Source organism: Haemaphysalis longicornis, unplaced genomic scaffold (assembly GCF_048455015.1).
Source record: "Haemaphysalis longicornis isolate Haplotype H1 unplaced genomic scaffold, Haemaphysalis longicornis Haplotype H1 scaffold_8, whole genome shotgun sequence".
NCBI lineage: Eukaryota > Metazoa > Arthropoda > Arachnida > Ixodida > Ixodidae > Haemaphysalis > Haemaphysalis longicornis.
The window spans coordinates 59,148,728-59,175,911 of record NW_027526445.1 but is presented as its reverse complement, the minus strand read 5'-3'; the positions used below and the strand labels follow the sequence as shown (position 1 = coordinate 59,175,911).

General features: G+C 45.0%; 1 long non-coding RNA gene across 1 annotated transcript; it reads left to right on the top strand.

Annotated features, from left to right (window-relative positions):
• Window positions 1-376: 376 nt before the first annotated feature.
• Window positions 377-27,184, top strand: LOC144150118 (uncharacterized). Its single transcript, XR_013318437.1, has 3 exons — window positions 377-456; window positions 14,420-14,602; window positions 27,080-27,184. It is a non-coding gene; the product is annotated as an uncharacterized LOC144150118 (long non-coding RNA).

Below are 27,184 nucleotides of genomic sequence, written 5' to 3'. Positions count from 1 at the left end.
AGGGTAAACCAGTATCAATTTAAATTTGGGCACCTTACAAATGAGGCTCATTTCCAAATGTGACACAGGTATTCATACATTGCTTTCTATATAGGGAAATGTAAATATGTTAGCGCTCCTTTGCGCAGGGCCACTCTAGTGGCATCCCAGCCGTTGTCATGTGACCGCTCACAAACATGGCGACTTTTGTTTGTTTGTAACCGTGACGTGCACACACAACAAAACAAAAAAAAACAGCCTAAATCAATCACAGAAGCTTCAGACTTCTACTTCCATTGTTCCGTTCAACACAATAGAAGTAAAAAGATGGTAACAGTCTACGTAACGCAAAAAAGGCACGCGCCAACAGTGCAGCCTGTGAGGTGTGGACATATACAATTATTCGGTTACACGTTTTTAAAATGATTCACTTGAATATTTTATAGGCTGTTTTGTTGTTCTGGGCTTCTACTCAAGGTAAGACTTGAAATCACTGCTGATAGAAAAGTTTCGCTGATAGAATAGAAATCACTGTTATAGCTGCTGATAGAAAAGTTTCGAAACGCATTCCGACCTGGAGGGACTAACGAGACTAACGAAGGTCTGAGAGGACTATTGCAGATATGTAATTTTTAGTCTCCTGTCCGCTGCAGACTGCTCGTATTTTTTTTTCTTTTTTATAATAGTGGCCGGCAGAAGGTTTGCCACTATTGGGGCAACGGACATATTTTGTCCTACTGAAGCAGGAAACACTTTAAAAATGTGCATAGGTTTGAAATTGAACTCCCGAAGATATGTATTTGCTATTTATGGTAAGCACCTAAGTAGCACTAGTTTGTTGAACGATCTTCCGAGGTATTGTTAACCGAAAGCTATACCAACATGGTCGAGGCCAGCTCCTCCCTCTGGAGTATGACAATCTGATTGCAGATGCTCTGTAGCCTTCAAAACGTATCCCGTGACTCGCCTTGTTAGCTAGCCGCCGCCGTCCGCGTGGCGCATGCGCTCTGCGTGGCCAGTTCAGGCGACGTCGGGCCGTCTTATTTGAGCATTGCGCGGGAGGAGGAGGCTTCAAGCCGTCGTGTGCGTGCTACGTCTGACCAGCCTGCGGCTATGCTTAGGCGAGTTTCTTACCCGAGAGCGTCCATAATGTTCAGCCCGCGAAGCTGGCGCTAGAGACTGCATGATGGAGCGGTTACGCTCGATAAGCCCCGGAAGCGGGTCCCGCTACACTAAGCTTTCCCTTCGAGGAATTATCTGTTAGCTGAGCTAAGCACAACCACTTGTTTTCGAATTACGGAGAGAGCCAAACGAATGTTCGAAATGTCTGCATTGCATTATCTGCCTTCACGTGCCCAGACAACCCTCTTTTCTCCACAACAATCATCAGAAACTCCACCAATATTGAAACCTTGACTGAGTTGCTAATTGCTACCGTGGTGTTAACCGTGAATTTGTGCAAAAGGTATTGCACGTTTGAGACACGTCTACAGCATAATCATTTGGAATTATCCCACTTTCTGGCACTGCATCAGGATAAAACTCGGTTAATGTTTGGAGTGTACACCGTAGATAAAAATGCATTTATATTTTTATTTCGACTTACTATAGGGAGGTTTTTTCTGCTCATTCCAATAAATATGTATCGCATGGTCAGTCATTCGGACGTCATCATGAGCAGTCATAAAAATCGACATTGTTGCGCCGCCGTATGAAAATTTATGGCACAGAAGCCGCATAGAAAAACACAACAGCTCATGGCGTTGAGTTTTACACTTTTTTTCCTTCTCGTTTTTCCCGACTGTTTGAACTCATTATTGCCCGTATATTTTTAAAAATACAAGACGCTCCACCGTACAATGGAACAACCCATTATCCAGGTAAACTTTCAGCTCTTAGATTCAACCTTTTTCTTACCCTGAGAGTAAAGTGAATGTGAAGGCCACGTTGCGCAGGAAAGTGGGCGTGGGAATTTCATGATGCCCATAAACAACGCAAGGCGTGACGCAGAATGCCGCAGCGTTTTGCTGAAAAAGAAATTCGGACAGCTCGGAATTAGAACTCTGCTGATGCAATATTTTTGCGTAGTGCCTCTTTCACATTGGCCAGAAAGACTGTAAACTACACGTCATCGTATTACCGCGAAACTACATGTGGTGCTTATAGGGTTAATAGCAAGCGCACCCAGGCAACACTAACGCAGGCGAGGTGACCACAAATATGCATTGTCCAAATCGCTTCGCAAAAAAAAACCCAGTTGCAAAGCAACCGAGCTTTTTGTGAAACCTTCTACTGCAGAAAACCCTCGCACTTGAACGCCTCGTACGGCAAAAAGGCTGTTAAAGGAGGGGGTTTTTGTTATGAAATAGAGTCATCTTGCGTGTTCGGAAAGCACACCAATTAGGTCTTCAGATTTTGAAGCGATATTTCTGAGAAGAATGGTAATTCGAGCAATTTTTTTAAGGTAATGCCAAGTTTGAGAAAAGCATTACCGTAGGTTTTTGTTACCGCAGTTATCGTACCTTTTTATTCAAAGAACACATTGGGGCCTTTCGCGAAGATATTTGTTTTGTTATTGCGGAGAAGTTTTCTTTACTGGGAATAAATGATTTTGGGAAAACCGCCATAAATTTGCTTTTCTTATGTTAGAAGCAATCGTCCGAACGCGTCTGCCTATCCAACGAATTGCAAACCAAGAGAATGAACACAGAGAAATTCTGTTAAAGCAATTACTGCAATGTTAAACTGTATTGAACACAACAGACCAGAAAATACAACAAATTAATCAGCATTTCCCAAACCTTGGGAAAGCAGTTGCAGCGTCTTTTCTACTCCTGACCGAAACGATCACTTGATGTAGACAATACAAGGGCGTCTCAATTCATCATCGAGGACTTCCCGTCTACGAACCTGTCCCAAGGCTACTCTCTCCGCGTTTAATGGTGACCCGCATGGAAACAGCGTTGGTGCTGACAGCCGGCGTTATCAGTGCCGTTGCTGGATAAACTTGCGACCGGTGCTCAGAAAATTTGCCCCACCCTCTTCACGGGCATGACATAATAACAGTATCACTCACTCACTCACTCACTCACTCACTCACTCACTCACTCACTCACTCACTCACTCACTCACTCACTCACTCACTCACTCACTCACTCTCTCACTCACTCACTCTACTCACTCACTCACTCCCTCACTCAATGAATCAATCAGAGCAGTAGTGAATCGATCAATCAATTATTAAACCAGTGAATCAATCAACCAATCATGGGTAATAACGTGCCCAAGAACGGCAAATGACCTTGGTGTTGGCGCGCAAGTAGTAATATAAAAGCAAAACGCAAAATACATAGTCCAGGAAACATGTATACAACCCACCCAGAAATTGAAGCAGCAGAAATAAAATAACCAAAACTGAGTTGGACTGAAGGGTGAGTAAAATTTAAAAAAAAAATGACGCCTGCCAAAAATAGTCTATTTGTAAATTTCGGCCACTTATGGTTGAAGACAATAACAATCACCTGCAGTGCATGAATTATGAATAAGATGAAACGAAAGGCGCCTTTGCAGTTTCTCATGTTGTAAAGCCCGCACAACAAGTCGAACAAGAGAGTTTCACAGAAAAGGAACTCAACAACCGTGGCATGATAAGATTGATTAGAAGAACAAATCACAGAAAACAGTTTTAACTGTATCAAGTACCACTTTCTAAAACAGAACCGCTGAGACAGTCACTTGCAACTATCGAATACTCAAAAAAATTGAGAGCGACATAATAGATGTCTGACGTACTGTATTGAACAATTCAGTACATAAATTTTAAATAAAATTTGAAAGATGTCAAGGCATTCAAAGAAATTGATGTAAGAATTCTGCATTCTGCGGACGAGAGATTGGTTGCAGTTGCGGGCAGCGGTCAAGAATGGACGTTGCGAACTGGTGGGCTCTTCTGGAAGACTTCACTTAAACAGTTATGCAGGACTCAGCATGAAAGGGAGCCATGAAAAAATTTGTGAAGGAATGTAAAATCGGCACGCATACGCCTGAAGATGAAGGAAGGGAGGGAAGGAATTATTGGCAAGTCCCAACTACGACCCGCGCTGTTTGATGATGGTGGTTAAATGTGAATTTAAACTTCTTTTTCACCCATTCTATTATTCACCACTAGATTTGGAGGTGCCATTCAGACAGGAGTGCATATTCCAACTGAATTAAACATATTGTGCAGTATAGCTTTATAAATATAACGGGGGAAGAGAATTCTCTTGGAATCCGCCACAAATTTACATGGCCGGGGAGCGCTCGTCGGGGGGTGAGCTTAATGTGCCGAGAAAAAAAAGAGGGTACTGGCCTAGAGCCCCCGAGTTTGCTAATCTCCTCGACCCTGTTAAAAGCGTAGACAATGCATTTTTCCTCCTTGCGTGATAACGATTGTTTTAGTAGGGTTCAAAATTAGATGGCCTTTGCTGTATCATACAGATAATGCCGACAGATCGCGCTGCAGGGCGCTGCAGTCGTGAACAGCTATATTGCGCCTAAATAGTTTGATATTATCAAAGAAGAGAAACAAAAGGAAGATCTTTTTAGGAGTCTTGACACATCGTTGCAAAAACTAAAAAAAAATAGCAGTGGCTTAGCTCGGGTATGACAGGATATACGTAGCATGAGCTAAGGTTCAGCTGGTTATTCTTAGGTTTCCTGGTTGTCTAGGATTAGCTGATCATCATGCTTACTGTTGTTAACACGATTTCCGAAGCAGTCCAATCCAATCCAATCCAGTCTAATCCAGTCCAGTCCAGTCCAGTCTAGTCACTGCTCCTCGCGCATGGCTCCTCTGCACGCATGGCTCTCCAGAAGCCGCGCGAAACGATTATCAAGCGGCTCCGGCGCAGCTCCGGCGTTATCAAGCAGACTTGGCTACTGCGGAACGGAGCTGCACAGCCAGGCACGCCCCGGCGCCAGTGCGTCTGCCGCGGGTATGACGTCACTCCTTTGGAATGCGAAGACCGGCGAATGAATGTGCAGACTCAATTCTCTACACACCTGTACTTCAATTGGATTTTAATCCAACACAATCCACTTTAATCGAATCAAATCCACTCCAAATGCAAGTGCAAAATACAAATCCAACCCAATCCAAGCGAAGCCAAGCCAAGCCAAGCCAAGCCAAGCCATTCTAATCCAATCCAATCCAATCCAATTCGATCCGATCCTTCACGCGGCCCTTCACGGCGCACGCGAAACTGCTCAACCTCGGCCAGTGTACCTTACGCTACAAAAAAAAAAAACATTACTATAAACCGGAACATTGAGCGACACCACCTGTTGCGGTGCGAAGCAGAATTTGTGTTCTTTACATTTACGTAAAAGGAACTCTCAAGGAGATAATTAGACAACAAGGCAACAAGGCCGGCTAGTATACCGGACTTAGGAGCTGCTGCTTAATTCATAATTGAGGGTAAATCAGCAGACGCCTTACTGAATTCAAAATAAATGACGTCCGATTTGCTGCTTTTGCAGACGGCTGATGTAGCCTGTTTCATAAAGCTAGCAACATTCGTAGCCTGCGATCGACTCAAGGAAAAGCCGCGCGGAGTAGGTATCAGAACGATATTGACTAAGGCAGCACGAATTTTGTGCAGAGCTGATTCAAGCAGTTTTGAGGCGACAAAAAGGAGGCTTATAGGGCCATAGTTATAATATCTGACTAATCACTAGACTTAAATTTAGGAAAAAAATTTGCGTGATCTTTAATGTGCGTGAAATGTGCCGAAAGGTAATGTGATTGCCAGTGGAACATTTGAGGCCTCATTCTCAAGACATTCGCACATACGCAGCTTGTGCCAAAGTGATGCGAGTCGATGAACCATATGTCTTGTTCGCGGTCATATCGCCACGCTATTCAATTTGGCACGAATTAAAGGCACTGTCCGCTTGAACGTAACAAGCAGCAAAAGAAAGGTGCACATTCTCACAATCTCTCTGAAAGAAATCTGACAGGGGCGGCATTTATAGCCACAAGGCTGGTTCGCCAATGGTTTAAAATTCGGTTTGCCGTAGCATAGTTTCGTAACTGCAAGAAACTCATTTGGGTTTTTGGAAGAATGCGATTTCTCGCTGCTCTCGCACTGCTCGATGGTTTATGTTTTCTAGTCCTTTAATCCCAAGTATAATCGGATTTTAATTTGCATGATTTCCTCTTCATACTGAATTTTGGTAGCACATTTCTGGTCTCAGCGTTTGATGTCAATAGATGATTCGATTGCCTCATTCAAGAATATCAATTCGAGTTAACATTTTTTGTAGCTGGCAGAAAATCTTGTTAACACTTCGCAAACATCAGTGATCGTTATGGACGAGTCTGATATCGCTTTCGTGCTGCGGCACAGGTCTCCAATTATTAGACCCGCCGCGGTGGCTCAGTGGCTAAGGCGTTGCGCTACTGAGCACGAAGTCACGGGTTCGATTCCCGGCCGCGGCGGCCGCTTTTCTGATGGAGGCGAAAAGCAAAAACGCCCGTGTGTACGTGATTTCGGCGCACGATAAAGATCCCCAGGTGGTCAAAATTAATCCGGAGCCCTCCACTACGGCGCGCCTCATCGCCTGCGTTGCGTCGGCGCGTTAAACCCCCACAATCAATCAATCCAATTATTAGCCATGTTTTTTTGTTCTGTGAATATTCAGTTCCTGGAGGCAAATCGTAGAGGGACCAATATTTTGTTTGGGTGTGCATCTTGCATTGACCAATAAGCTATAGCCTGCACCACACCGTTCTCAAAAATCAGGACGCCCTGGACCGTTCGGGAAATATTTGGAGGTGACGGTGCATCGTCGTCTCATCTGGTCATTACCCCGGCTCGTCTTTCCGTAGTGCCACTGCGGCTCATTTCATTACTGTGGGCCGTCGTAAGCATCGACGGGTGTTCCTCCTTTTGATAGGTCAAAGTTCAGATTACTCTGAATTGCAGGAGGGTTCATTCGGAATTCCTCGCACCAAAATGCAAAATGAGAGGAGAAACCAAGGGGTGCGACGTCCGTGGTCGCGGTTATGCTGATATTTCCAAAACAGCGATGAAAAGAATACGAAGCAGCTAGTTCTATATCTGCACACGAGTGGTAATGGACACAGACGATCATAACAGCATTTATGCTGCGAATATGAATATAAAATGTTTACTGAGCGAAGCTGGCGAAAAAAGCCTGACCCTGTTCACTATCAGAAATAAGCAGGTTAATGCGCTCTCTACACGCCTTAAAACGAGCCTGTACATACCTCCAGAACTTAGTCGGTTTCTGAGAAGCAGCTGCCTTCAAGGACTTTATATTCAGCTGGTGGTCACGTTCGTAGAGGATGTGGAATAACGTCCAGGGAGGCAAGAGAGGAGGCCGTCGTCGATAGAAAGCAGATGTATTTACACTATATACAGTTAACCATCTAAAAAGCGCCCATCTTGTAGCCGCGCCTGGTCGTCTTCTTCTTCATCGCTCGTGTGTCTGTGGAGCTCGGTGCCAGCTTCATCTTCGTCTTCTATAAAAGTTTACACATCTTCCCGCCAAAAACAATTCATATGACCGGTCAGTGCCTAGAGTCAGTTTGCCATTTGTGTCCAGCGCGTGCCAGATATTTTCAGTTTTTCTCTTATTTTCAGCCTTCTCTTTCTTCTCGACTTCGCCTTTCTCCTTACTTTCGGCCTATGTTTCTTCATGATCATCCGGCCAGGCGATGAACCACAGGCATATTTTCCTGCATAGTTCTGGGTGCGCATAGTCTTCGCAGATTGTTTCATCGAGATCCGGTGTTTGCACCTGAAAGTGGGTACGAAACATCTACATTTACGTTGTGTGCAGCGAAAACTGCCGGGGAACCAACTCATGCGTATCTTCTTGATTTCTGAACCAGTTCAGTGGCCTGGTTAATTGTCCACTTCATCATGATCGGAACAGAATTCTTCTTCGATCCCTTTCCTGGTGATGTGCCGTGTTTTACAGTAGGTTTTTTGCCAAAGGGAAGTGCTGCAGTCCCTGTTGAATGGCCTGTGCTTTTATGGGCAGCTATATTTACCAGATCGTTTTTTGCTGCCGTTCCTTCGTAGAGGTGAAGCTGATGCACTTTTTCCGCCTCTGTCGTGGCTGAACGCACATCTTGGGGTGTGAGAGTGGTTTTCGTTGATACCTTGGAAAATTTCCTGCGTGAAGCGGTGAGTAGGCTGTGCTTACGTCTTTTGCCATACGCGCCTCCGGCGCAGCCACATATCTTGGTCACACCCTCAGGCTTGCCTTGTAGTGGCGAATCTCGGTTGTCGTTCGTAGAACTCCACTCAACTGTTTCGCTTAGCCCATCTTCATGTAGCGCCACATATGTCTCCTCATGAAGGTCCTTTCCCATAATGTCTGTACGGTGCCTTGAAGCCGCAGGGGAGCTCTAAAAAACTTCAAGGGCGTAGATTTCGCTGGTAACACTTTGCGAAGCCAGTGCGTCTTCCAAGATGTTATCTTCTGGTGCTGATGTAGTTGTCATAGATTTCGGGAATATTAAATGGCCTGCATTCCATTCCTGCTCTGGCGCTTCCGGCATCATGGCGTCTCCAGATCCAAGCGAGATGTGCACAGTGGTCTCACGAAGAGCCTCCTCATTTGAGTGGCCGCTTATAGAGGTGTATAGCTTTGTTCGAGCTGGCGATATAGCCATGGGTGAAAATTCTAGGGTCCTACGGTCCATTACTGTAGTACCCATCGATGACGTTGTAGTAGCGTGTTCGCGGTAGGTTCCGGTCTCTTCTTTTGGTTCATTACTGTCTGTGGTACTAATCGATCCAACTTCGGGTCGGTCTTGCAGTTGTATCACAACTTTCTTGGGTGGTGCGTTCTCCTCTCGCTCCTGAAGTCTTATTTCTAGTAAGGCGATAATTCTGCGCGCTTTTTTCAACGACTCCATAGCGTCTAAATTGTGGCCGTCAAGTTTGGCTCCGCGAGCCAGAGCTTCCAGCATCTCATTGATTCTATGTAGTCGGTCGGCGCTATGCTGAAGCCTGGCTAACGAAACTGCGCCCTCGAAGTCTTTGGTTTTCCCTAGAGTGGGCGTTATTTCGGCGATCAGCGTCTGATTGAATTCTAGAATGCTTTTTTTAACAACTTTCAGCCGGTTCATCTGCTTTGACGCCTCCGCTTCGCTTCGGTGTGAGCAATGCGGTCGAAGAAATTAATTCCGCTCCATGGCTCACCTCGTCGTGTCCCTTGACGTCCGGGGTTTCAGCACCATGTGGAATAACGTCCTGGGAGGCACGGGAGGAGGCCGTCGTCTGGGAAAAGGCATTATATTCACACTATATACAGACAACCGTCTATAAAGCGCCCATCTTGTAGCCGCGCCTGGTCGTCTTCTTCATCGCTCGTGTGCCTGTGGAGCTCGGTGCCAGCTTCATCTTCGTCTTCTACGAAAGTTTCAACAGAGCATATTACGATGTGAAGCATACGCAATTAACTCCAATTTCCAATTGTCGATTCCAGAACACTTGCCCTCTTTGTAGCGCTGTCCCTAATTTTAAGCCGAAATTCAAAGTTCTTGAGAGAACCAGTGGGGAAATTTGGAAGAAACAGGCTTGTGAAGTGGGATGTTCTTTTCCATAATACTCATGACAATTTCGGTTATACGTCGAACCTGTTCGTCAGCATCACTAACCTATAAGACAGTAGTTGACTATACCGCGCGTGAATAAAATTGATAGAATGCAGAACAATTTCTATTTTAGAAAGCATATTGCGAAGTTTCACAATAGTTAACAATGCTTTAGCGCTGCTGGCGGCGACCGACACAGAGACAATTAGTAGGGCGTGAAGCTGCCTGGGTGTAGAAGAGCACTACCAGGGGCCCACACTTTTACGTTTTTGAAGTTGAATTGGCTGGGCGTGAAACTGCCGGGGGGTCCCCGAAAACTAGCGGAGCACACACTTGAAGGTTTTTTTTTTTTCAAATTTGAAAAGCACACATGTAGGACGTCACAACAAAACTTTTTCTATGCGCTGAAATAATCCATGGGCTTGAACGATCTAATGACGCCCCACATCTCTGAGCTTGATGCTAGAAAACAATTAAAAGTTTATAATTATGTGCACTTGTAATGACTACAAACCTTTGGCTTCAGTAAGGTTTTGCTTTTTGTTGACGGTTTTCCCACCACTTGGCGTCCATTATATGAAGGGTGTGCTGATTCATGCACAGGTACCGGCAGGGAATGGCCTTTCGCATGCTCTGTACACTTCGCGAAAACTTTTTTTTTCAGACAAATCATTTTAAGGAGTGCGTGCGAGTGACAAAAACGACATTGTTTTTTCTTAATTAATTACAGTACTGGACAGTTATATCAGAAAATTATTGCGCGTGGTGTCGGTTTGTTGTTTTGTTGTGTAAAACGGATAAAAAAATCCAAAATATTTCATAACACGATTAACATACACATCGCAAAAAGCGCTCTATATCTGCCTATGTTTAGTATGAACCTGACTGCACCAAGAACTCGAGGGCGTAGACTTTAAAAATTGTCTGTTAAAGTCTACTCACCGTACTTGCCTTCGAGAATCGCTCATTAGAATCTGCAGGGCAGTTTCCAGAGAATGACTTAGTTCAAATGTGTGTTTTTAACAAGGGGCGCAAACAAATTTGCATGATGGGGCGTTCATAATAATGACGCGTAGGATCTGAAGCTGTGCCGGAAAAATGGACGATTAACAGAGAAATTCCAAGTCTACCGGCGTCCCTTTCGTTTTTGTTATCTATTTACAATACTTTCAGGGCCAAGTGGCACTACAGAAAGGAGCGGGGGGGGGGGGGGGGGGGGAGGGGTGCAGAACTATGACATCCAACAATGATAGTACATTGGTGAGAGTACATAGTATTATTACGCACTAACAAATGAGGTTTTGTTGGGCAGCCTTGATAGCAATATCGGAATAAATATCACCTTGTGAATATCTGCTGTCAAGAGCAACAGATTACAGTGTTTTTGAAACCAAGAATATTTGAAATTTTAAAACAAAAATGGGGAAATACGCAGAAGTAATTTCCGAGGAAAGCACACATCTGCACATTTAATTAGCGGATGAAGAAGAAATAGAAATATACACAGGTACCCTAAATTCAATTTATTAAATGGACAAAAGAATATAATTTTGTTTAAGTTCTATTGCAAATGCCGCAAAGGAACAAAAAAATGCAATGTTTCCAAACCGGCTTCCTCTGACCCTCAAAATTCAGCCAAGACCACGCAGGCAATAGCTAGGCAGATATGAATGACTATTAGTATTCAAGCGGGACAACTTGAACCTGTGTAAGAATAGAAGGACAATGTCAATAAATGTAACCCGGCAGTAATAATTATTCAGCTTTTTCTTGTGGGGTGCCATCTGGGGCCGTTTTCTCTGTGCTTCACTGAACACTAGTGATCCCGTGATTTCGCTAAATCTGCACCAGTTGAAGTCATGTTTATTTGGCCACCATTTGCGGCAATTTATTCTCAATGAAATGAAAACTGATGTAGCTGAGTATTTGCCGTAGCGAGCAAAATCAAAAATGTTTTATACCGCCATTTGTTTAAGATTTATTCTTTTAAAACAAAACCGAAACGCAAGAAATGTTTGGTTTGCAGGAGGCCAAGAGGGTACTTTAAAAACTCTGTATGTCAATCACTGGAGAACTAGAAGAGGCTGTTCGTTCGTGAACACTGTGTACCCACAATCCTGCATAGCGCTACCCCCCCCCCCCCCCCCAAGGCGAACATAACATCCCCCTTGAAGTATAGAACGCAGGCGTGTTTGTCAAACAAACAACATTCTGTTTGAATTTCGTGTTCTCACGCTGCGGTATTGAGTTTTGAAAGCACAAGAGAGAGGTAACGATTCCCTCGTTATACCGGATTCGACGCTTAGAACAATGCGCTTTCCTAGAAAGCTTTTCTGCTAGGGCCCGATTACTACTTTTGCTTCTATTCTCAGAGATTACAGAAATTACACAGGTTACAAAAAATTAAATACTGCCAAATGCTAATTCATTATGACGTTGTTCGACTCTACTACAAAACGTTGACTTCGTAATATGCGTAACTGAATGTGCGACAGCCCAAAATGAAAACAGGACTAGTGTTGTGAAGCGCCATAAAATAGCAATGTAAATTGAATCTTGGAAATTTGTTGTTATCAATTTACCTAGTTTCAATCTTGAGGTAGAAAAATTCTACAGAAATTCACAATTGTTTTACTCTTCGCATGCATAAATATGCACTTATAGGTCTAATTTTTCTTCCACGAAAATGCTTTCTCAGGACATTACATGAATTTATAACTGTCTTATAATTATTCAACAAACATTTCAGCGGGATCGCTGTGGTGTCCCGACATGTTTGCGTTAAACGATACTCATGTGTTCCTTTGGGACTCACCGCAATGTCTTCACCTTTCTTGCTTGTATCACCTTTGTAATGTACCAGCGTTTTGAGGAAAAATGCTTTTTCAAGGATCAAGCATATTTCTGTCGTCATCCCACGCAGGAAATTCGATATGGGAGGGCCAGCTCGGGACGACCCAGCGCGGCGTGAAAGTAATCGGATGTCTCTTGTTAAGAGTAAAAGGAAAAAAACTATCTCAAAAATGTAGGGGGAAAATCCATTCTGCATTCTGTGAGCTTCGCTGCAAATTTTCAGATCTCGAGCCGCCGGCTCTGCAAAACGAACTATGTAGCGTATTCTATAACATATGGGGCGCGTAATAACAAAACAAAAACAGGGAGTTTAAGAACATCAGTGTACCAGTGCATGTGCTACTAGAGCGCTGCCAAATTCAAAGTCGATGCCATTCTACACGCGTTATGCCTCGAACTTAGCATCTCATCTCTGGAATATGGATTTGGGTTCGTTATCTTTGGAAGGGAAAAGGTGTGGGCGTGTTCTTCGTAACCACACACAAAACACGTGCAGTAATAAACAGACTAAGCGTAGACAGGGGAAGCGCTCACATTCAACAAATCATTGGAGATGATCAATATAAGGCACCTTTGCTGAGATCTGTGCAGTCGAACTAAAACCGTTTGCGGGCGTGAATGTCTAGTTGTTATGAATCGCCGCTCTCAACGCTCAAGAGAAAAACCTTAACTCACCATGACTGTTATGCAATGTGCTGGAAAGCCTATCCGGTCTTCCTCTTCGGCAGGTCCGACATGACGAGTTTCTTTTTTATTCTCACAAATTTTCGACCATATTTTTCATCATTAAATTAAACATCCGACCACGTAGTGAAAAAATGAAGGAAATTAACAGGAGTGCTCCTAATTTAGTAGCTGACGCACACAAGCGTTCCTGTGTGATTTGTGCTATAGGTTTTGAATATTTTAAGTATTATCAACAATAGTGCCGTGTAGCACTTACTAAACACCAGCAGGAATGTAAATATACCCTTACCATCTATTAGAATTATATTGTGTTGGCAACGTGAAAAGTTTTATTTGTTCTGGTCACTTGAAAAAGTTTTGCACACAGTATTCATAGGAAACCCATTCAGACGGGTTTGCATGCCATACATTTTTGCAGAGGTGAGATATGTGTTTAAATAAAGCGCATGAATAAGTAGTTAAGACGTTCGTACGCTCGAAAGATGTCTTGCTATTTATCACATCACCTGTTACCGCAATAATTTAGCAGCTCTACACAACGCTTTCATGAAATGAAAAATCTTCAGTAACATATAGCGGTGTCTCTAAAATACATTGTGAGCACAAGTGCCCTGAACATTTGTAATTGATTAATTCAGTTTTTTTTTCAATGATGAAAGCTGGCGGGAAAAAAATTGGCCGTAAAAACACAAACATAAAACAGTTCCCTTTAGGCACGAGGCCGCAGAAATGGGACCTGTTTTGTACCAGAAAATGCCCGTGTATACTAGGCTACGTTAAAATCTTCGAATGCACTCAAATGAACCAATACGCGGTATTTGCTTTCAAGGAGCCTCAGTATTTGTTGTAGAGTTCCTTTATCCCATGGAAAAAATGATAACATGGTAACACTATTTTTACAGCACCTTTTACCAGTACTTCTTTTAATAATCGCAGACTAGACCCTCGGCAGCAGCTTAGAACATGCAATATAACCAATGCAAATAATTTGGTTAGTTTATTTTTGGTAAAACAAAATGATTTAACGTTACTTAGAGCTGGAGTACTAATATAAATGAAATACCAGTCTTAGAAATTCGTGGAACCCTGGAATTTTGTGGCAGTTATGTAATAAATTTCGGCAATGGTAAATTGGAGCCGGATGGTTTGAACTGGCAATAACAAAAGTACACTATTGTTAAGGTAGCAATACCCAGACTGTATTGACGTTATTTCTTCTCTGAGATCTGAATAAAAAATAAAGGAGCCCAACTCACAGTAAAACCAATAAAAACATTCTTTCAGGCGCTTCTTCGCTAACACCACCGAGATGTTTGAAGGAGCCATTTCGAGGTATCTGTAACACAGCTTTGAGGCATTGGTACTATTATCCCGAAGTTGGCCTTTGTCTTCCGTTCATAAATGGGAAGTGCAGAAGCAACTGGAACAGCTTTCCTTCGTGTTTTTTATGTATGAAATGGTGCAAGGGTAAGTAAACGTTTTGTGGTAGCATATATACTCAGAAGAAATGGACGTGGGCAGGGAATGTAATGCGAAGCCAAGATTACCGCTGGTCATTAAGGGTAACAGAGTGGATCCCTAGAGAAGGCAAGCGTTGCAGGGGGCGGCAGAATGTTAGATGGGCAGATGAGATTAAGAAGTTTGCGGGGATAAATTGGTCACAGTTTGCACAGGACCGGGGTAATTCCTGCACTTGGGATTCTGGAGGTCGTGGGTTCGGACCCCACCCAACGGGCATTGTTTCACCACTTTTTTTTTCGACTCAAAAAATCCTTCATCTCTTTCTATGACCTATCTATCTCTTTCTATGAAAAATGGCAAAACGATAATGAGGAGAAAAGTAGGTTTGAACCGCAGATTTATTGCTAACAGCACTCGTTTGGCTCCTTCGCCGCACGCCCCCCGCCCCCTCCCCCCCCCCAAAAAAAAAAATAATAATAATAATAATAAAAAAATGTTCACGTATGGTCTCGTAGGCAGCCCAATCTCCCTGCGCTCTCGTTTATACCCTCAGTAAGCGTCCGAAATTTATGTATAAAGAACGATTCTCTCTGTTCCCGCTCGTAAGTATTGCGGAAGCCGGACTGAATTAACACTACTTGTATTCTTTCGAAGGAGTGATCCGGGAAGCGGAGGTGCCTGGACAGTGGAAGACCGGGAAGTCCCTTTACATGCGACTTGTGATTGTTAAATCTGGTGCGGAAGGGCGTTTCGGTCTGTCCAATGTACTCCTGATTACAAACGAGGCAACGAATTTTATAGATTACGTTTGAGGTGTCGCAATTTAAATTTTCTTTGATAGCATATTTAAAGGTTGACCTGCTGGCTTGGGCAATATTAGTCGTCTCGATGTGGGTGCAGACTTTACAGCGCGGCTTGCCGCATGGTCGGCAGCCTTGAGCTCGCTCAGGTGGCTCTGTTTTAGCGTTGACTAAGAGGTCCCTCAAGTTTTTGCCACGTCGGTACACAACACGAGGGGGCTGCTGGAAAATGGCCGACAACCGGTCGCTCTGTTTGATGATATTGAAATTTCTTCTCAAGATGTCATTTACTTTAGGAATTTTGAAAGAGTAGGTGAGAACCAAATTAGTCTCGGGGTGGTTTTCTTTTCGGCTTTCAGCTAGAATGTCCTCTCTTTCTAAGTTGCGAGCGCGCTCAATTGCATCGTCAACTATTCCTTCTGGGTATTTTTGGCCAATCAGGGAGGTCTTAAGTTCACGTGCATTTTTCTCGAAATCCTCCTGCCCAGAGCATATTCTACGGTACCTGTGTGCCTGTGAATACGGTATGCCTGTTTTACAATGGCGAGGGTGGCTGCTAAAGAAGTGGAGATACTGTTGGCGGTCAGTGGGCTTCCTGTACAATGTTGTTGAAATGTTCCCACTGTCCAGGAGCAGCGTGACATCTAAGAAATTAATGGTTTTGGTTGAGATCTGATGGGTTAGTTTTATTGAAGGATGCAGGGAGTTGATATCTGAAATGAATTCCGTGAGGCTCGCCTCATCGTTGTCCCTAATGAAGAAGATGTCATCCAGAAAGCGCTTGTAAATTAGGGGTTTAGGGCAGCGTTTTCCAATGAATTCCGTTTCCAATGACGCCATGAAGATATTGGCATATGTTGGCGCCATTTTTGTTCCCATGGCTGTGCCGTTAATTTGAAGGTAGTGTTCACTGTCGAATTCAAAGTGATTGTATTCAAGGACGAGGCAAAGGAGGGTTTCTAATGTGCTAGGGCTGACATCTAAGCAAAAATTAGAGTCACCGTAAGATGAAATCGCGGCCAGTATGCCATCAGTATGAGGAATGTTTGTATAGAGCGACGTTACGTCCATGGTGACGAGAAAAGTGCCAGGTGGGACAACTAGGTTCGAAACCTCGCGGAGGAAGTGACCCGTATCTTTTATGTATGAGGGGAACGTTGGAGGGATATCCTTAATTAGGTGGTCGATAAAACTGGATATTTTTTCTGTTGCCGTTCCATTGCTCAACACGATAGGGCGGCCAGGATTATTTTCTTTATGTATTTTGGGAAGAAGGTAGAACCGGCCAGGCTTAGAATTATGAGGTACCATTAATTTATACATTGCGTGGGTAATTTTCCCATCGTCCAGCAATGACTTGTGTGCGTCGATAATTTCGGCTTCAAACTGTATTGTTGGGTCGGCAGCAAGCTTGCGGTAGAATGTCTTATCAGTTAGCTGTCGCTGCCCCTCTTTTAGGTAGTCATTTTTGTTCAGAATCACTACAGCCCCTCCCTTATCCGCCGGTTTTATTACGATGCCAGAATCCTCACTGAGGCTCTTGCGTGCTTCGCGTTCGTCTGATCCGAGGTTGCTGCGAACGGGCAACCGTTTTTCGAACGTGGTGATATCTTTCTGTACGGCCCAAAATGTACATGTCTAAGTGCTTATCCCGTTGCTCACTTGGTGTAAACATTTTGTCTGAAAGTCCGGGAAATAGTTTTTTGCTGCCCGTGGGCTGGTCATGAAAGTATTCTCGTAGGCGTAGGTTTCTAGAAAAGTTGTCGAGGTCCTGATACAGTTCGAATTCATTGATGTTTCCCGAGGACGGAGAGAAATTTAGTCCTTTTGAAAGTAGTTTGAGTTCAGCTGGAGAGAGCTGTCTGCTTGAGACGTTCACAACGTTACAACAAGGCAGGTTGTCTTTTGAGTCGCATATCAGTGCGGGCCCAACGCGGCTGTCCACCCCCGAAGCCTCCGCCTGTGCCGCCCCGTTCCTGCAAATGGGAAGTTGATCTCGTTCGTACTTTTTTGATTTTCTTTTCTCCGCCATAACCTGCTTTTTATTTTCGTACCTCTCTAGTTCACATTGTTCTAATTCTGAAAGAACTGATTCCTTACGTTTTGCCAGTTCTGTTGACTTTAGCTCTTGGGCCTTCCGAGTGCTGTGTTCCATAACCAATTTCGTCAGGCTTACGGATGCGTCATTTAAAATTTTTGTCCACTGATTCCTCTCGGTGTCATTAAGTGTCGACATTGATGGTGATAATTTGACTTGGAGACCCTTGGGTGCTTTATTATATTTCACGTAAGAATTTAGGTAGCACGCATGTGAGTCAAACCGTACTCGTTTCTCCACACATTTGCGCAATTCTAGAAAGGACCTGGACCATGTTGCGTTAGAGCGGACCTCACCTGAGCTGCTGTCTTGTCAATTCTGAGCACCAAGCACGCCCGCGCCCGCGTGCTTGGTGCTCAGTACATACTTAGTATATATATATATATATATATATATATATATATATATATATATATATATATATATATATATATATATATATATATATATATATATATATATATATATATACATACATATATATTGTAAGATGGGTTTATTTGCGAAGGCAAGGCAGCAGGACGCTCAGCGAAGGCAGTCCGAAGCAAGCGGGGCTGACGGCTGGCTCTCACGCACTCTTCTCGCGGTCCAGGCTGATGATGATCCCTGTCCGGCTCACTGGTTCTTCATCTTCCTTGAAGCTGTATTACCATGGCCAATCTCATTGAAAGGGTAGGAGATACTTGTATCTCTTCCGCACTACAATCATCCCCCCGCGGCGAAGGGAGCCACCCTGGCGACTTAGGGGCACGCTACGACAACAGGATCGTAATAACGCTTGAGGCGTTGCACGTGGACTGTCTCGCGGCCTCGGCGACGAAGGTCTGAGGACGGGGTTAGCGGCTCCACGACGTAATTAACAGGTGACGCGCGTTCGACAACGCGGTATGGGCCGTGGTACTTGGATAGCAGCTTGCTGGAGAGACCGGGAGTAGTAGTCGGTATCCAAAGCCATACCAGGGAGCCGGGAGAAAAAGTCGCTTCTGGGCGGTCACCATCACGACGATGTTTTTGGTGCGACTGGTCTTCAGAAGTTAAATCGCGGGCAATCTGACGGCATTCTCCGGCGTAGCTGCAGAGTCGAGAAATGGTCGTGTGCTCAGAAACATCAGGTCGATAGGGGAGAATGGTGTCGAGAGTGCAGGATGGTTCACGACCGTAAAGAAGGAAAAAAGGGGAGAATCCCGTGGTAGACTGCATCGCGGTGTTATAGGCATACGTCACAAAGGGAAGAATCGAGTCCCAGTTGGAGTGGTCGGAAGATATGTACTTCGCGAGCATATCGCCAAGAGTGCGGTTAAACCTCTCCGTCATCCCATTCGTCTGCGGGTGGTAGGCAGTAGTGGTGCGGTGAGTCACGTTGCATTTTTCCAGGAGAGCTGCTATCACTTCCGACAAGAAGACACGCCCTCTATCACTTAGAAGTTCACGTGGTGCTCCGTGACGGAGGATGAAACGCTGTAGAAGGAAAGTAGCAACTTCGCTCGCCGTGGCAGCCGGTAGCGCAGCGGTCTCAGCGTAGCGCGTAAGGTGGTCGATAGCAACCACGACCCAACGGTTTCCGGCAGAAGTAGCTGGCAGCGGCCCGTATAAGTCAATACCGACCCGATCGAAAGGTCGCGCTGGACAGGGTAAAGGCTGCAATGGACCGGTTTGTTGCTGAGGGGGAGACTTCCGACGCTGGCAGTCTTCGCATGCCCGAATAACCTTCATCACGAAGGTGTACATGCCTCTCCAAAAATAGCGCTGTCGCAGTCGTTCGTACGTCTTCAGCACGCCTGCATGGGCACAATGCACATCCGCATGGAAGCTTTCACAAATGGCAGTCCGCAGGTGACGAGGGATCACGAGCAACCATTTGCGTCCTTCTGGGCGATAATTGCGGCGATAGAGGAGTCCATCACGTATGGCGAAGTGCGCAGCCTGACGTCGCAGCGCTCGGGGAGCGGTACACAGCGTAGGATTAGAAAGGAGGTCGCAGAGTGAGGATATCCAGGGATCCTTCCGCTGTTGCCCCGCCATGTCCTCAAATGGTTGGAATGTCGGGGTAGAGGCAATGGCCATGAGCTCTGCCGTATCCGCGCCCAGAGGTGAACGAGAGAGTGCGTCCGCATCATTGTGTTTTCGACCAGACCGATATATCACGCGGATGTCATATTCCTGGAGGCGGAGAGCCCAGCGGGCAAGGCGACCAGAAGGATCCTTTAGTGATGACAGCCAGCAAAGGGCGTGATGGTCTGTCACGACATCGAAGGCACGGCCGTAAAGGTAGGGGCGGAATTTGGCAATAGCCCACACGATGGCCAAACACTCTTTCTCCGTGACGGAGTAATTGGATTCGGCTTTTGTAAGCGTACGGCTCGCATAGGCAACAACGTACTCGTCAAATACTGGCTTCCTTTGGGCAAGTACAGCTCCCAACCCGACGCCACTGGCGTCAGTATGGATCTCAGTGGGCGCACGAGGATCGAAGTGGCGCAGTATAGGGGGTGAGGTGAGCAACCGACGTAACGTCAAAAAGGCTGCCTCGCATGCTGGAGACCAGGTGGACAAGTCATGGCTTCCGCCGAGGAGCTTGGTCAGAGGTGCAATAACCGATGCAAAATTTGGAACGAATCGCCGGAAATAAGAACAAAGGCCAATGAAACTGCGCAGGGCTTTTAGAGTGGTCGGTTTCGGGAAGTCGGCCACAGCTTGTAGCTTAGCAGGGTCAGGGAGAACACCGTCCTTTGAGACCACATGACCGAGAATTGTCAGTTTTCGGGCCGCGAAATGGCACTTCTTTAAGTTTAGCTGTAGACCAGCATCCGTTAGGCAATGCAGAACTTGCTCTAGACGAGTAAGATGGGTGTCGAAATCGGGGGAAAATATAACGATATCGTCCAAGTAACATAAACAAGTTTTCCACTTGAGGCCACGCAAAATGTCGTCCATCATGCGCTCAAAAGTGGCGGGCGCATTACACAACCCGAACGGCATTACGTTAAATTCGTATAATCCGTCGGGGGTCACAAAGGCGGTTTTTTCACGGTCATCGTCTGCCATCGGCACCTGCCAATAACCGGAGCGTAGGTCCAGCGATGAAAAGAACTCAGCTCCTTGCAGATAGTCTAAGGCATCGTCGATCCGGGGCACAGGGTAAACGTCTTTCCGAGTGATCTTGTTAAGTCGGCGGTAATCCACACAAAATCGGATAGATCCATCCTTCTTCGTAACAAGCACGACTGGAGAAGCCCAAGGGCTATTAGATGGTCGAATTACGCCTCGCTGGAGCATCTCATCAACGTGGCTATCGATGACGGAACGTTCTTTGGCCGAAACGCGATACGGTCGCTGGCGCAAAGGACGATGAGAGCCAGTGTCGATTCGATGAGAGACGGTTGATGTGCGACCCAAAGAAGTCTTCTGACAGTCAAAGGTAGATTGAAAACGCTGAAGAAGGGTCAGAAGCTGGTCGCGCTGAACAGGATCGAGACTGTCGTCTACGGCGGTAACGAAGGCAGCAGTGTCAAAAGGTAGAGGTCGGCTCATTGAATTGATCGACAGAGGGGCTAACACATCCGGGAAGTCGACGAAGTGGCTATCAACAGCTTCCACACGCCCAAGGGACTCACCACGAAGCACAGTTAATGGGGAAGGAGATGCATTGCAGACAGCCATAGTGCCTGCCCCATTTTCGATAGTAAGGACGGCATAGGGGAGAGAGGTACCTTTGCGGTGGGAAAAAAGATTAGAGGGCGTGAACACGACTGTTGCCTCGGAAATTGTGTCACAGGTCACTGGTATCAGAACAGCAGAAGCTGGCGGAATCGTGCAATCGTTGGCGGCGCATAGCTTAGAAGAAAGTGGAATACTGTCCTTTTCGGAGTCAAACAGAGGAAGTAAAGCAAGCTCGGCACGGGCACAGTCAATAATGGCGCTATGACGTGACAAGAAGTCCCACCCTAAGATGATGCAATGGGAACAAGAGGGCAGGACGAGGAACTCGATGATGTAGAGCTCATTTTGTACTAAAATCCGGGCGGTGCAAACTGCGATGGGCTCGACGTGGTGCGCTGTGGCAGTACGGAGATGAAAACCGGAAATTGGCGTCCTCACTTTTCTTAATTGGCGGCAAATCTCTTCGTCCATAACTGATACAGCAGCTCCTGTGTCAACCAAGGCGCAAGTGGGGATTCCTTCCAAGTCTACTTCAATCGTGTTCGCAGGGGACAGACAAGGGCTTCGGTATTTCGACGGCGCCGCAGTTCTTGCCTCCGGAACGGCGGCGATTAGTTTTCCTCCGGGGCAGTCGGACGACGCCGCATCGGCGAGATGGAACGGCGTCGAGGAGAGACGGACCGACGGGCACCAGAAGAGAGTTCGTCACGAGAAGGCGGAGAATAGGGCGGCTCAGCATGGGCGTCGTTGTAAGGGCGGTAAGGAACATACGCGTTATCAGCGTAGGCTGGCCGCCGGTAAGCGTCTCCTGGCGGCGGAATCCCACGGCGGCAATAACGTGCGACGTGGCCAGGAATTCGACAAGAGAAACATATTGGCCGGTTATCAGGCGTTCGCCAGGGGTTGGTGTGGAGCGGCGACGGGCGAACCTGAGTAAGATGTGGCGGCGGCTGTGGGCGGCGTCGAGGCACATAAGCGTGAGCAGGGGTCCGTGCCGCAACTTCAGCGTAGCAAAGTGGCGGTGCAACAGGCAAGGGCTCGGGAGCAGCGGAAATGGCGTCAGCGACTTGCTCCCGAATTATTTGATGGAGTGGCGACGACTGGGCAGGATCTTGTGTCGGCGACGACTGCTGCGGTAAACAAGGCAAGAGAGAGATCTGCCGGGCGACCTCCTCACGAATCAGCTCTTTGATGCGCCGCTGCAGGGACGGGTTTCCGTCGACTTCCAGCGCACAGAGTGGGTCGTCACGCTGCGACAGTCGGCGACGAGTCAAGGTGCGCTGCCTGCGCAACTCTTCATAACTTTGGCACAGGCTGACGACTTCGCTTACGTTTTGGGGATTTTTCGCAAGCAGCATCTGGAACGCGTCCTCGTCGATGCCTTTAAGGATGTGCTTGGCGGTGTCTTGCTCAGGCATCGATGGATTCGCGCGTCGGCAGAGATCTACCACATCCTCAATGTAACAGGTAAAGGTCTCACCGGCCTGTTGAGCCCGCTCTCTTAAGCGCTGCTCCGCGAGAAGCTTGCGCACAGCTGGGCGGCCGAATACACGAGTAATGTTCGTCGTAAATGCGGTCCACGTTGACCTATCAGCTGGGTGGTTCAGAAACCATTGTTCAGCCACGCCCCTCAAGGAGAAACCCGCGTTACTGAGCTTCGTGACCTCGTCCCACCGATTGTAAGCGCTTACTCGCTCAAAAGAAGAAAGCCAGTCCTCGACGTCCTGGTCGTCGGCGCCACTGAACTGCGGCGGGTCACGCTGGCGGATCGTGCCGGAGCAGATGACAGCCGGCGGGGAAGGTGGCGCGGTGTGTTGGGCATCACCAGGCATGGTTGACTCAGTGGGAGATGGTAGGGTACGACTGCGGAGCTCCAGTCTCGAGGGTAGACGGCATGAGCTGAGGCGGAGAACCCGCACACTCCACCAAACTGTAAGATGGGTTTATTTGCGAAGGCAAGGCAGCAGGACGCTCAGCGAAGGCAGTCCGAAGCAAGCGGGGCTGACGGCTGGCTCTCACGCGCTCTTCTCGCGGTCCAGGCTGATGATGATCCCTGTCCGGCTCACTGGTTCTTCATCTTCCTTGAAGCTGTATTACCATGGCCAATCTCATTGAAAGGGTAGGAGATACTTGTATCTCTTCCGCACTACAATCAATATATATGTATATATATATATATATATATATATATATATATATATATATATATTATTTTACGAGAAAGTATATATATTTACAATGCTGCAAAATGTTCACAGTACATGTAGTACAATGTGCCGAATTTGTCACGCGCCAATTATTGACAAAGGAGTGGCGAAACCAAGTCCATGGTGGCATTATGAAAATTGGTAGGCACGCTTCGAACAAACCCAGACTTAGTTAGCGTGCGGGAAATTACTTACCAGCGAGAATATGTATGTTTCCATAAGTGCAGAATGCGAGGGCAGTTCAATGAAATGTAATAGGAAGAAAAGTCGGTGGGCGAAATTTTTTAAACAAGTAGATAATATGTCGATGCACACATCCTATGCCTACAAATATGGGAAGCTAAGAAAACTCTCCAGGGAACCAAACACGCAATCTCCTTCTTGTTAAGTGGAATGAAGGCAGTATACAAAATGAAGCGAGCAGCCTCGGCTTCGAATCTGAATACCGCTCTAGTTCCAAAATTTACAGCAAACTGTTCATACGCCTCAAAAATGCACAGAAATTACACTTGTATAAGTGTAAAACACACAAACACAAAGCGCAGGGGTGTTTGTGTGTTTAATCACGACTAATCTTGACCCTGCCGGTACGTGAGAACGAGTCCCAGGTGCTGATAAAACTGTATATGATATGCTAAAACATCTTCATGAAAATACTACCAACGCTAATCTTTCTTGTGGCGAAAAAATATAACAAACATGCAAAGCTATTCGTGGAATCGTGAGGGAAGTTCATACTTTTTCGAACATGAGCACGACGGACAGAAGGTAATTCACCAGGAAGCAACCTGTCTTTTGGAATAATTGATGTCTGGGCTATATAATTACAATAAGTATTAACAGGCGGTTTTTAGGTTATTTGGCATTCTCGCATATCCAGGGCGCCTTCCGCTTGTGGCTGTTTAGCGCATGTATATGTATATATGTAGATATATATACATGCATCCAAATATATACATACATGCGTACATATATACATACATGTGTATGATTATACGACATAATTTTCACCGTAAATGAAACTGCATGTGAGTGGCTTTACCCAAAGAAAGTACGCGTTTCCATATAAAAACACCGATTACTGTTGTTGCAGTTAGAGGTTGGAATCTGTATAAACACAGATTATATGTCCAACTAATATCACGCGCCACCCCATCTTTCTACAAATTGGAGCTACTTTACCTCTTGTATTTACGAGAGAAAATGGTGCACCTCAAGAAAAGTCTCCTCAGTTGCACGCTTATAATTATTTAAATGAATTCCATAAAAATGTTGATCCCCTCTTTTTCACTCATATTATGCAGGAATTGCTCAGGTAGTTTTATCAACTTTTAAATTTTTTGTCTGTCAGAGATCCCGAAGTAGAAAATCGGGGAGATTTTTGGGAGAAGTTTTCTGTTAGTACTTTTATGAGACGTGTTCTTTTGCTGGACAGACAGATGTTCTGCGCTATTTTTTGGTGGATCTTCATGGAAACCCAATCAGAAACAAAAGGACAAATAGTTGTTAATTGTTTCCCGTGACCAAATTTGACTATTCCAGATACTAAAGTACCTAAAATAAATTGGAGGGCAGCTTGTAAATATTTCAGTATTTTATCGTTACAGCTGTCTTTGATAGAGGGTGGTTGCTTCTGTAGAATTCATTACATTTAAAAATGAAAGATTGACAAAGGTTTTACGTTTACTCCTGGAGACTAAGTGCAGCATTTTAATTTTCAAACCGTGTGAACCATGTGTCCCTCCCAACTAACGTTTGGGGATTTTTGAGCAGGCCCTATATAATGACTGCTGAGGCTGGTTTATTTCCAGTTTAATCTTATTGTGATAACGGGGACCTACTCTATGCTGTTAAAATGACATCCTTCGCAGGGCACTATTCACGAATATTATACAGAGTACTTCAGTGCTGAGAGTGTTTTTACTCGTCAACAGCATCGTCTTCACACATAATATGAGTAAATAGACTAGCGTCTCCAATTGGAATATCTTTCCACGCCACTTACAAGTCAGCCTTCACTGATTATCGTGCAGCATAGAAATTACAGCCTTCCACATGAAAATTGCTTATTTAAGCGCTTTAACGAAATTAATACCCTTCAAGCCGAAAAGGTTGAGGAATCTATATTCTGATCAATACACGCGCGTAGGCTTTTACACTGTAATTCATTTAAAACAGGTGCCGCAATATCATTTGCGGTTCATAAATTTATTTGTACCATAGACAAAATTGAACAATCATACAAACATATTCAGTGGCAAGTATACGGCATCTTTCTTGCGGTGAACGTGTTTCGAAAGATGAAACGTAGCAGTTCGGGCCTTTAAATATCCTCTCAATATCTTTAACGATATCTTAAATCTTCAAATATATCCTAAATATCCTTTAAAAACCCTTTAAATACCTTTAAATATAAAAAGGTTCTTTAAAAACAGGGACTGACCGAGTGTGCAAATTTTGCAACCTTGTGCGTATCTTGACATTCTAAACAGGCAGTTTTAAATTACTTTGTAAGCACGTTTTTGTCAGTCTGCACATTAAGTATTCGAGTCAAGGAGTGCTGGTTCCTTTGTTGATGCACCATTTTACCTAAATAGGTTTCCGCTCAGTGTGTCGTGAAAGCTATCCTGAAAGCTCCGTAGAAGTAAACAAGCTGCTGCTCCATGATATCAAGCTGTCTATAAGACAACAGCTCTGACATAAACGGGAAAAAAATGTAAGAAAGGAACAACAAATTGCACAGTAAACTTATTTATACGAAAATAAAACCCTAAGCAAAAGAAGTCGATGAGGTTTGTTGTCACCGACAAAAATCGGGCACACACTTTGCAACAGATCCTCATCTCACCGCTACAAAAGAGCGAGCTTGCATCGGATAGTAGATAACAAGCATCCATTATTACGGTATTTATTGAATGTCTATGTTACGATTCAGAAAGAACTGTGCCGAAATTGCATTCTGCACTACAGTGCACACCGATAAGCAGATAGCCCAATATTCACTGTTTGAGCAAGTTTAGAATACGTGCCTCAGGTTAGATGTGTAATCAGAATTTTTTCTTGCACAGTCGAACCTGTTATTTAAACAGGAGGGCAGAGCTCTTGGATTTCTAAAACATTTTAGCATAACCACTATGTCCGAGGAGGGACTGTGTTGTAAATTGTGCTGGTTTTCAGGTATATAAATTCATATTTTTGTTTTTTTTTGTGGTTTGCAAGAACTGCTTCATCTTTTTTTTCTGACCTTCTGCACGCGCATGTTTAAGTACGTTAACATACATTTACTGTTTTTATTTAGAAATCACTGGTTAGATTACCTCATGCTGTCTACCTTACGCAGAAATGAATTGCCCATGAGATAGCGCCTCTTTTGCCATTTATTTTACAAACAGCGCCCACTTCATTACCTTAGGAAGTTTGATTTATAATTTATTCAATTTCTATTCACCTAACGAATATCGCCGCCATTTTGAAGGCAAGATCACACTTTATAGTATTTTCTATTTACTTCCGCTGTTTGCTTGTCATCTCTTTCGCGTCATTACAAACATTTAATAATTTATCCCTAAATATTGTTGTTTTATTGTAGAAATACAAAACGGTCATTACTGTAGCCACCACTTTTACACTTGCCAATACCTCAGACTTAGCTAAATCTGAGAACTGTAGAGCGTTTTCCATGTGGCACCTAAAGCACGTGATCTATATATATTTACAGGTTTAAAGAAGGCACGCGAGTACTGCGGTTGTTATAAGGACTTCGTGACTCACGGTGGATGGATAACTGAATGAAGACAATAAAAAAACCCAAAAAACACGCAGC